Source organism: Aphelocoma coerulescens, chromosome 4, assembly GCF_041296385.1.
Source record: "Aphelocoma coerulescens isolate FSJ_1873_10779 chromosome 4, UR_Acoe_1.0, whole genome shotgun sequence".
Lineage (NCBI taxonomy): Eukaryota > Metazoa > Chordata > Aves > Passeriformes > Corvidae > Aphelocoma > Aphelocoma coerulescens.
Genome location: NC_091017.1, coordinates 36,613,131 through 36,624,190, shown reverse-complemented (window position 1 = coordinate 36,624,190; position 11,060 = coordinate 36,613,131).

Below are 11,060 nucleotides of genomic sequence, written 5' to 3'. Positions count from 1 at the left end.
GAAATCTTTTTCACATCCAAGAACTGGTTGTCTGGGTTTTGTTTGTTTGGAATTTCTTTCCCAAATTTGCATTATTTTGTTTAGCATGGATCTCATCTGCCTCTCTTCATGCCTGGTTAGGTCTATTTACTGTTAGAGCCAAATTAACCTGACAAGTTGTCTTACATGAATCTCATTCTACCACCTACAATGAACAACAGCTTGAATTTATGAAGACTTCTCATCTTTTTGTACCACTTAAAAAAAAATTATTAAAATCTCTGTTGAAGGAAAGGATTTTGCTGAAAAGATTGAGTACCAGGACTTCAACTGACATTACTTCAATCACATAGCAGAGACCTAAAACATTACTATAATGTAAGTTGCTTTAGGGTAGACACAGCTCCAACACTGTAACCATTCTCCTGAAAATAGGAATAACTGGTTATTATCTTCTAAAGCTATTGCATCTTTAAATCAATATTTACAAGTGAGATAAAGTATTCATTAAATAACTATTCTAAGAGTTGACCAATATATATATATATGAATAGCAGTCTTTTCCTTTCTAGACTAAATGCAGCTTTCAGTTATTCCTGTCTTTCTATCTGACCTTGCTGACACTCTAGCACAGGGCTACTTATGAGGTCAAAACAGAAAACTGAAGAAAAAAAAATAAAAATCCCAACAACAACAAAATAATACGTACTTTGAAATTTGGCTTGGTTTCTTGGCTACCATTGACCATCCATCCTCCAAAATGAAGCCGAAGTATTTAATTAAAGGCTCAAAAACATGAATTTAACCCCAGATTACAGACTTTACATATATTCATTTTCATGACTTTCAAAAGAAGTTTGAACTTTTCTCTTTCTGTCATCAAACAAAAAAATCCACCAAAATCCTCACCTCACTTACTACGCAACACTACATAAAACATAGAGCTAAAACTATACTTGCTTTTTCCTAAACTTTTTTCCTTCCTTTCTAGCATTGCTTAGAGTAAAGCATTCCAGCTGTGGTAAATATTGCTCAGGCATGGATCTGCAATACATTTTGCACTTTGATATTCATAAGCATACATTTTCTTCCAAGTCGAAGACATTTATCACAGTTTGACTGGCAGTTAGAGACACATTTTCTAGAACAAGCATGCTATACATCTGGCTTTCTTTCCCACTGTTAACTTTTGCTTTTCACAGATTATACTCCTTTTTTCTTTATATTTGTGGGGGTTTTTTTCCAATTATTTGTATATCCTTAGACATATCTACTGCAAACTACTAGCCCAGTTCTTTTGGTTATTTTCTTCGGATGAAAATGTGAATCAAATTCTATATCTCTATTCCAATAATTCAGTACTTCTTCAAAGAGCATCAAAGCTCTCTTTGATCAAATGGAAAATGATCAAAGACTAAGCTTGTTAGAAAAAAAAAGCCTACACAAAGTGGAGATTCTAGTGCTTTTTTTCACTTTTATCTTAGCTCCCTGCTTTGATTATGCATTTTATTGTACGAAGAAGGTTGATGGTAGAATAAAGTAAAACAGAAATTGAGGGCTGGTGGAGGTGTAAGTATTAGTGAAGTGCTTGACTGCTTCGTGCTCTTGTTTTCAGTGCAATGCTAGCTTCAGAAACAGGAAGAGTTATACCTCATTGAGAACTCCATTCTCATGTACCTACATAAGTTTCCACCTCAGGTTAAGTAGGGCTTTGAATTCAATAACCATCTGCCAGCAGGAAAATAATGACAGCTGCATGTTCCTGATTAACCTAGTACTGCACTGGAGTCCCCTGTACTCCAAGAGGCTGGTGCAGCTGTGTTCTGTTACCAATCAAGCCAGCAGCTGTAGTGCAATGTGTATTTTTACACTGTGACCACTTGCATTGCAACTAAGGGGACTTGAGATGCTAATTCAAATATAGATAGTTTGAGTTAGTACTGAACTGGAGATAGCTATGACACTGATAATGAATAAGAAGTTGGGGAGGGGATATTGTTATTTTCATTAAGTTCTTAATATTTACTTGGTCCAGAATTAGTGCCCCCTATTTTTTCTAAATTTACCTGAAATCAAAATTTTCATCATATGAACTGCACACAATGCCTAAATGTATATGCTACAAGGAACGTTGTAGGAGAGGATTAAAAGAATCCCTTTAAAATTATAATATCATCATATTTTTCAAGTGTAGGAATTTAACTTTCAGCCTTGGTTTATGCTTGTGCATACTTGCCACCTGCATCTTTCTGCTTTCTTACCATATATTTTATTAATTAAACCACAAATACAAAAATGGAATATTTTTGTATTTCAGGGATATGCGTCAAAACAAAGCCTTCAGACAGGCTCAATGACATTCTCAGAATTAAATGGAAATGAGAAAACACTTAATTTGTAAATCTTTATAATATTTATGAAATTTAATTTTAACAGGTGTTACCTACAAAATCAAAAATTCAGTCAAGCCAGAGAAAGAGAAAGAGAAAGAGAAAGAGAAAGAGAAAAAAAGAAAAACAAAGAAAAAGAAAGAGAAAGAGAAAGAGAAAGAGAAAGAGAAAGAGAAAGAGAAAGAGAAAGAGAAAGAGAAAGAGAAAAAGAAAGAGAAGAAAAAAAAAAAGGAAAAGAAAAAGAAAAAGAGAAAAAGAAAAAGAAAAAGAAAAAGAAAAAGAAAAAGAAAAAGAAAAAGAAAAAGAAAAAGAAAAAGAAAAAGAAAAAGAAAAAACAATCTTTATCTTTACACTCTTTATTTATGCTCAGCATAGAAATTCCCATTTCCTTACTCCTCTCCTCACTTTTCCTCTCACATTTTAGCACCCATTATCTCCAAACCTCATACCTTTATCTACTCATCTCTTTTTAACCCTGTACATTCACATTTTACCACCTTGACCACCCCTTTAACAGCCATCATAGAACTGATTAGTTATACCCTGGGACATACATCAGTAGGAAACAGTGAATAAAACCAGATAGGTTTATAGATATACTATTGGAAATAGACTTTTGCAGGGAGAATTCAGACTGTTTTCTCAGAGGTGAAATGCAAATTGAACTCATCACAGCTTACAAGTGCATTTACAGAAAGAAAAGACTGGCAGTTAATCCAGCAAAGGAGGTGTACCAAAGAGAGGGTTAATGACTGGAAGCTCTAATTAGAAAAACTCAAATTGAAAATTAAGCAGAAATTATTAACCATGTTTTGTATGATTCACCGCTGTAATGTATTATCAAGGAAATTTATTATTACTCAGTTCTGAATATCTTCCCACTACACCTACTAACTACTTTTTGAGAAAACAGCCTCAATCTAGCCATACCAGTTTTTTGGCAAAATTCAGGGATGACTGGTTGATGTGTGAACTACTGTAATATAAAGAAGTCTACCAAATGTATTCCTAGGCAGAAAAACCTCAGGGAAAGTGTTAATTTGGTAATAAGTGGAGGGAAAAAAAGTGACAGGGGATGTTGAGAGAGCTGAAATGCTTGTTTCACATTTTTGCATCAGTCTTCATAAAAACAGTTAAATGGAAATGTGTAACTACCTGATACTAATTAAATCTAACGAAGAAGGTAGTATGGTGTCAGCCCAGAAAAGGGAAGGAAAGGTTTACAAGGTAATGTCTACATTATATATTTTCAAAACCTTGAGATTTGATGGACTTCTTCCTGAGGTATTTAAATATGATCTGAAAACTCACAGAATCATTCTCTTTGTGAAATCATCAAGGAGGAGTTAAGCACCAAAAGAGTGGAAATTAATAAAAACAGTGTTAGAAAATGCAGTAAGTATAGTGTTTATAGGAAAAAAAAAAAATAAAAAGCAGCCAAAACGAAACTAAAGAAATATAACCAGCTTGTGCTTAGTTCTGAGAAAAATCTGAGCAAACCATTTACAAATATCCTACAGAGGCAATACAGATCATACACTTCAATGCCATAATATAGGCCCATAAGAAGCCAGAAAGCTCAAATTGATTTAATTTCTAGATGGTAGGTGCATAAAAACTTGGATAATCATAGATATTTGTAGCCAGAGAGCAGTTAGCATAATGAAATTCAGAAGTCTTGGGGGGGATATACAGAAGCCTATACTTACCTAGGATCCATTCAATGGCTTCATTAATGGCATGGATAGTGGGGCAGAGGATACTTACTGAACCTACACTAAGGTAAGGGAGATGGCATCTAAATTGCAGGACAATGTACAGGTGAAAATCTGGAAATTTGTGCAAGATATTACAGTTGTCCAACAGCAGCCAAACAGATCCATGATAAAGGGGACAGGATGCAAAAGAACCACCTAGGTAGCAGATGTGTGTCTAAATACCTGTTCCCTGCTCTAATTATTGGGGGCACAGCCTTCATGAATTGAGCAGCCTTGGTTACTGCTGTCCAAGAAAGGTGGGAATTAACTGGATACAACAATTAACTGGATCAATAGGTGGTCAGAGGTACAGAAAACACGGAAAGACAAGACTGGACATCTTTTTGACATAAAAACAAAACTGAATGTGGATGTGGGATAGATTTCAATTATGTTAAAAGCTGTGGAACAAAGGGAAAAGTTATTCCTTCATTACAGTGACATACAGGACAAGAATAAACAGGGCTCACAGTAGAAAAGGCAGGATATTAGCAAATAATTTAGATTAGAAGGACTGACCTGATGGAGCAGGTTGACCAGTAAACTAATGGAATTTCCACTATTGGAACACTTCACAGACTAGGTAATACCAGGTCTGCTTAAAACAGGAAATAATATGGTTGATATAGGTGAAACTGATATAGCGATGTAGCTGATACAAGTGATAATCCATGAAAAAACCTCACAATAGATAGGAGGATGATGTTACAGAGTCCACGAAATGCATGTAAGCTTCTATAACAAGTACAGGATGTGGCCTCCTTTGGGAGGTCAAATGCAATTCTTTCAAACTTCTGCAGCAGGTAAAGCAATATACCTGATTTTCATATGACATTTCCACAGAACAGGAACTTTAAACCTATAAATTCATATTAAAATACCTGGAAGAAAAGACATCCATAGGGATCGGTTTCCTAAAGCACTGGATTCACTCATCTATACTTTATTAACTGAAAATAATTTGGTTTAAAACAGTCCACTTCATTAAAAAGCTGGTTTAGAATTGCTATTCAATAAACCATAATTTCAGAATTCTTAATAAAACCGGGAAAGTTTGACTTTGAAATTCCAAGTACCAAAAACATAAAGAGTTTATTATGCTTTCCTCAAAGTTTTTTGCTGAAGAATTAAAAGACTTGCAAAGTTGTATATGCATTAACTACTTGACACAAACCAATTCAGTATGATTGAAGAGGTATTCTGTGGGGGTTTGCATTAAAAATGCAAATAAGATGAAAAAGGTGTGCAAAGAAGATTAAATGATGACCAAGTGATTTTTTTCCAAGTACATACTTGACAATCTAGCAAACTCAATTATTCCTCCCAATCCACATTTCATACTTATATACACATAAAACCCATTGTCTAGTGCCCTCGATGGTTTTCAAAGTTGTTATTTACAGATTTTCAAGTTGACAGTAATGTAGCCATAACTTTTGTTGGACTTCAGTTCATTAGTCTGTTCCTCCCTATGGTAATTTCATTATGTCTTCAACCTGCATTCTAACTCCCACTGCTACAATTAGTCGCAAAATTTAAAGCTACCAGATTGTAAAGTTATGCTACCTACTACCTACTACCCAAGGGTAATTTAACCATTAATTACTGTAGCACCAGCTAACATTCCTCCCATCTAGTGAACAAGATCCTTAGAGCTCATAAACTTTCCTATATTCCTAGGTGAGTACTTTGTTGATCCGAGTCTGAATGTCCACACTAATCTCACAATGAATAACAGGCCGTAAATGCACCCTTTAAATTACCCAGTAATTTCGATGGAAATAAAACAAAAATGGGAGAGCTGAAATACAAAAAACACCATGGAAAGCTGACATAGAGAGCAGGGCCTCTGTGATTCTGGTTGTTTTTATTTGGCTGCATTTGTCCATTGGTGAAAAGCCTGAAGGGGCCATATACTGAATAAACACAAACATAAATTCTGCTCTTGAATTCAGTGGGGCTATATTCATGGAGCATAAGTCTTTGAGAATTGGATCTTTCAGCGGTCAAAGGTAGGGAAAATAATGGGAAGGCCATTTGTTCACTGTTGTGATGTCACTGTTCATCATCAATACACACATAAAGCTTGGGGAGAGGGGGGCTGAGAGGTGCTAGCAACTTGGGTTTAAGTACTTTGTCATCTTGTAGGGTTCACAATCCCACACGATCTGTCTCAACTCTTTGGTTTATGGAGAGAAAGTCTAGGAACAGGAATCAGAAAACCCAGTGTCAGGCTGATCAAGAGGAAGTGATGAGTGAGAAAGGGTCTTATATCTCTTGAGATACCTGAATCAGGACACTGTTTCTGCAACTATTTCTACAAAGAAATGTAGGCTTTTTTTCCAGTCACTAAAGTACTTCTTGAACAGAGAACCTCATGCATTGCTTAGGCTTTTTTGGTTCTAAGATATTCTTTCCTGAAGCATAGCATCTTTTCTTTTAAGGGATTTCCTGCATGTGTGTGTATATATAAGTATTTATTTATTTGTTTGTTTGTTTATATATAGTTTTGTCAGTTTTGTTTTGTTTGACTACCTGCCATTCCATTAGTGACTTTTTGAGCTACCACACTGGGCATCAGAGGGCCTAGTGGAGCCCTTCTTTTGCAGCATACAGTAGTCCAAGAGAGGAAAGGGGAGGGGACATACACTCTTTCAAAGGCATGACATATGATGGTAAGCACTGTTTACAATAGCTAAAACATTAGTGTCCATTTCAATCACAAATTTAAAACACAGTTTCATATTGGCTATATGAAGAAAATTAACTCTGTCCCAGACAAATTCAATACAAGCAGTCACGAAATTTTAGGTTAGTTTCTCCTGACTGGTGGGAAAATACAGATACTTCCTATTTCAAGAATTACATTGATGCAGGGCTCTTGGTTCTTACTTTCTCTACTTCTCTTTCTTTTTCTTACACCTTTTTTTTTTTTTTTTTTTTTTTTAATCCTCAGAAACTAGCTTGGCATTTGCAGAGCCAGCAGAAGCACGTAATGTATTGTTTAGAGGTTGATGATGCTGCAGCAAACACACTACTAAACTCATAGTACAGGTAAAACCTAGAGAGAGCTGTGATCTTTCCATTGTTTCTGTGACAGTAGCATTACACCTGATTTCATCTATTTGAATTGTTTTCTTTCCTTTTTGATAGAAACTAAATCTTGCATGTTTCAAGGTGATATATTTCTTCTACCAAATTCCCCTTTACCTACATCTTTCTTTCTTCCTTCCCTCTATTGTATATAGTATATACAGTATAAGTAAAACCCAAAACTATTCATAGGTTGATTACCCAATATAGATTATGAATGTTTCATAGTTTGTACTAGTAGGTCTTGACTTCATACAAAGGGAAAAAAATGTTGGGAGATGGTAATGAGGACACTTCCCCCTAATCACACGAGAGGGGTGTTTGGAAAAAACAGATGAGGGTGAAAATTTTCTTAAGGCAGTGGAAAATGGAAAACAAGGTTCATGCTCTCCAGATAACCTGAGCCCAAGATGTTTTCTCTATTAAGGGACTGAACTTATTCTTCACTGCCAAAGCAGAACTAAAGCATCTAACTGCAGGGAAGATGCAAAAGGCATCATTTCTTTACAGTAGAAGAAGAGAAGACTACTAAGATCCTAAGTTACACTATACATAACTCACTTATACACTACCACAGAACATCTAATTTTTCATAAAACTCACTGCCTTGTGTTCTATTTCACAATTTTTGTTTTCTTTAAAATTAGTGGCTCCTGTACAAGGCCATTCATTCAGGTCAGTCTGTAGTTTGATGTCACTTGAGAGAAATCTATTTTTCATTCTGTCTCAATAGTGTTGTTTTCTATTTGACTCTCTATTAGCATTGACATTTTCTCTGTAAGGATTTTTTTCTTCTTTTTTTAGGACTTGATTGGGAAAGTTTAGTGGAGTTTATGCAGCTTTTATCTCAAGTAATATGTTCTGATTTATATTGTGCTTATTCTGTTGCTGACATTTGGTGACATTTTCTCTTTTGTTGACAGCTTTGTACTTCATTAAAAAGTAGGCTACTCGAGTGAAGGTGTTTAATTTGCTTTGTCCAGCCTTTATCATATCCAGCACATAAAGTACTCTTCTTACTTCATTCCTGCATTAGCTTTCCTCTTTGATTGCTTTTCTGCACTTTGCTTTTCTCTATGCCCTCTTTGTGAAGTATTTTTTCTTTTGTCAGCAGTTGAATCTCTCTTTACTAATTTTTTAAATAGCTCAACATTATAGCAGAACATTTTGTAACTATTTACTTTGAAGCTGTAGGCAAGCAAAGCTTGTAATAGTATGATTTGCAAGTTCCTGCCATAAAAGGTCAAACACCCAGTCTTTCAGTCTTTTTGTTTCTCTTGCTAGCATGCCAGAACTGTGATTACTAATCCTTACGAAATTCTTAGTGCACTGACTAAAATCCAAGATATTTTTTATTCTAATAGCTGCTGCAAAGGTGAACTAGAAGAACAGACTTCTATGCCAAAATGATTGTGACTAGACCTGCAGCTTCACTGCTAATGGCAGGAAATACAAAATACTACCAAAGAGCTTTCAGGCGGAGATAAATGACCTATCTCACAGTCACCAGAGATTAAATACCTGCCAAGCTGCAAATAGCATTGTCTTACAGCTGTGGGATCATAAACAATGGATCTTTATAACAGCATTTTTAAAGGGTGTTAAAGTTTGAGAATTAAACAATAAAATTAATTGGTTAATTGCATGTCAGTTATTGAAAATTAGGAGCTTTATTTTAAGTTTTCCAGAGGTGATATACTTTTTCCTCTTAATCAGCACTAGATTTCAGAATTATTTTGATGGGGAGAGGGGAGATGGCAATTTAAATTAGCAGTACTTAGGAATAAAATAAATTATGTTTTCTGAAAGCAAAGACTTAGCAATACAGCTGGTATTCTGGACCATGTATTTTAATTTTTAACCAATGATTTTGCAGTTCCAACTTTCATACTCAATTCAGAGCAAACGGTCTCTTGTGACGTATATCAGAGAAGGAAAAAAAAATTGGGAAGTAAATGGATTTCCTACACAATTAAAGTTTTACAAAATTTTCCAGCTCTTGGCAAGGTGGTAGGCAGGTGGAACTGTAGGGGGCCTCTGTAGGAGGAACTAGGGTTTGCTCAGTGCCAGACACAATCAGGTGCAACCAGCTCCAATGGATCCACAACAGGACACAAGTGAACATATCAGCCAAGCTGATGACACCTCCATGAAAACATATTTTAAAAAATTCATAAAAAGCCAGACAGAGAGAGGAGGAGGGGGAAAAAAAAGGAGTGAGAAACAATAGAGAGAGAACTGAAGTCAGAGCCACGGGAAAACTGATATTTCCCCTGCAGCTTGTGAAGGGCCAACGCTGGAGCACAGAAGTGTGAGGAGGAAGGAGCAGCACAGAGGAGCAAAGAAACTGCCAGGTACTGACTGTAAACTCCTGCAACACTTGGAGCAGGGTTAGAAGAGTCAGAAATGAAAGAATGATGTAGAGCATAGAAAAGGGGACAGAGCAGAGTCAGAGGGAAAGGTGTTGTTTTAACATTTTTCTTTCTGTTTTCCACTACCCAAATTAATAAATGCCTATTTTAATTAGGAGTAGATGATTTTTTTTTTTCCCAGCTGAGCCTATTTTGCTTGTGACAGTAACTGGTAAGCAATCTCTGTGCCTTTATCCTGACCCATGAACCTTCTCCCTACTGCTCTCCTTCTTTTGTCCCCTCTACCACATTGAGGAGAGGGAGTGAGCAAACAGCCAGGTAGGTGTTTGACTGTTAGCCAGGGCCAACCCACCACAATGTGCTGCAAGAAACTCAGAATGCACAGAAAAGCATGATTCAGATATTTGGTTTATGCAAAAGTGAAACAAAATGAGCCATTTGTCTTTCTTAAATATAATTTTTTGGTATATATATGTGTACCTATACTTCCACACACAGGTTCCCCTCATCCACAGATCTGATAATCATTTCTAAATGAAGACTCAAATCTTCATTTGAGCAATCAACAATCTCCTTTTTCTAAACATAACCAGAATGCTTCAATTTCCTGAAATTACTATGCAATAGTTACACAGCATCTTTCCATGCTCATCATTTTACAACTCAGAAAATGAGGATAGAAACTGTAACATTTATGTGTTTATCCATCTTGTGGAATACTACAGTTCTAACCTAGTGTAACTAAATTTTAAAATGTGTGTGTCTGTTTGTCTCCTACTGTGGATTTACTGGCCTAATAGGCTATGAAAATAGATTAGGAAATTGAGTATGCTGCTCAATATTTGGTCTCTGTTTTTTTATTTCTGTTGCTTGTTTGTTTAAATAATTTCCTGAATTTGAATCATTTTAATGTGTTTACATATTCTGGGTCGTTTTCTGTGCTTTCTCAGTTCCTGTAATGCTAATAGCTCTGAAAACAGCAGCACCCATGTGCCTTGTGCTCCTGCCTGTAGCACCAGTGGTAACACTGCATGTCTGTCAGCAGAAAAAATAAATCCCACAACAGGCTTGTTCAATCAGATTTTGACACAGACAAGTGACTCTGAAAACAACATGCAGCTTGGTTTTGATTTAAACAATAATTTCCAATAGAATGGATATTTTCTTACTTGTATAAGCTCCCCTTTTGAGTAATAGCTTATCTTCTGTGAAGCCACTGGCAGCTGAAGGATATACAGGTACCAGTCTCAGTCTCCTCTGCTGGTTATCACCATTTCTAGCATACATAAGAAAATGATCTCTGACATTGTTGAATATCTTTCTTACTCCAGCAAAGGGGAAGAAAAAGGAGATGTTGAACACATGTATTTTGGCCCTTCTAGAAATGAAGACACACTGCCATCCAACAGGACACTGAAAGTACCAGGAAATAAAAAATCTGTCAAAGTTCTGCTTCTACCATTTCATGA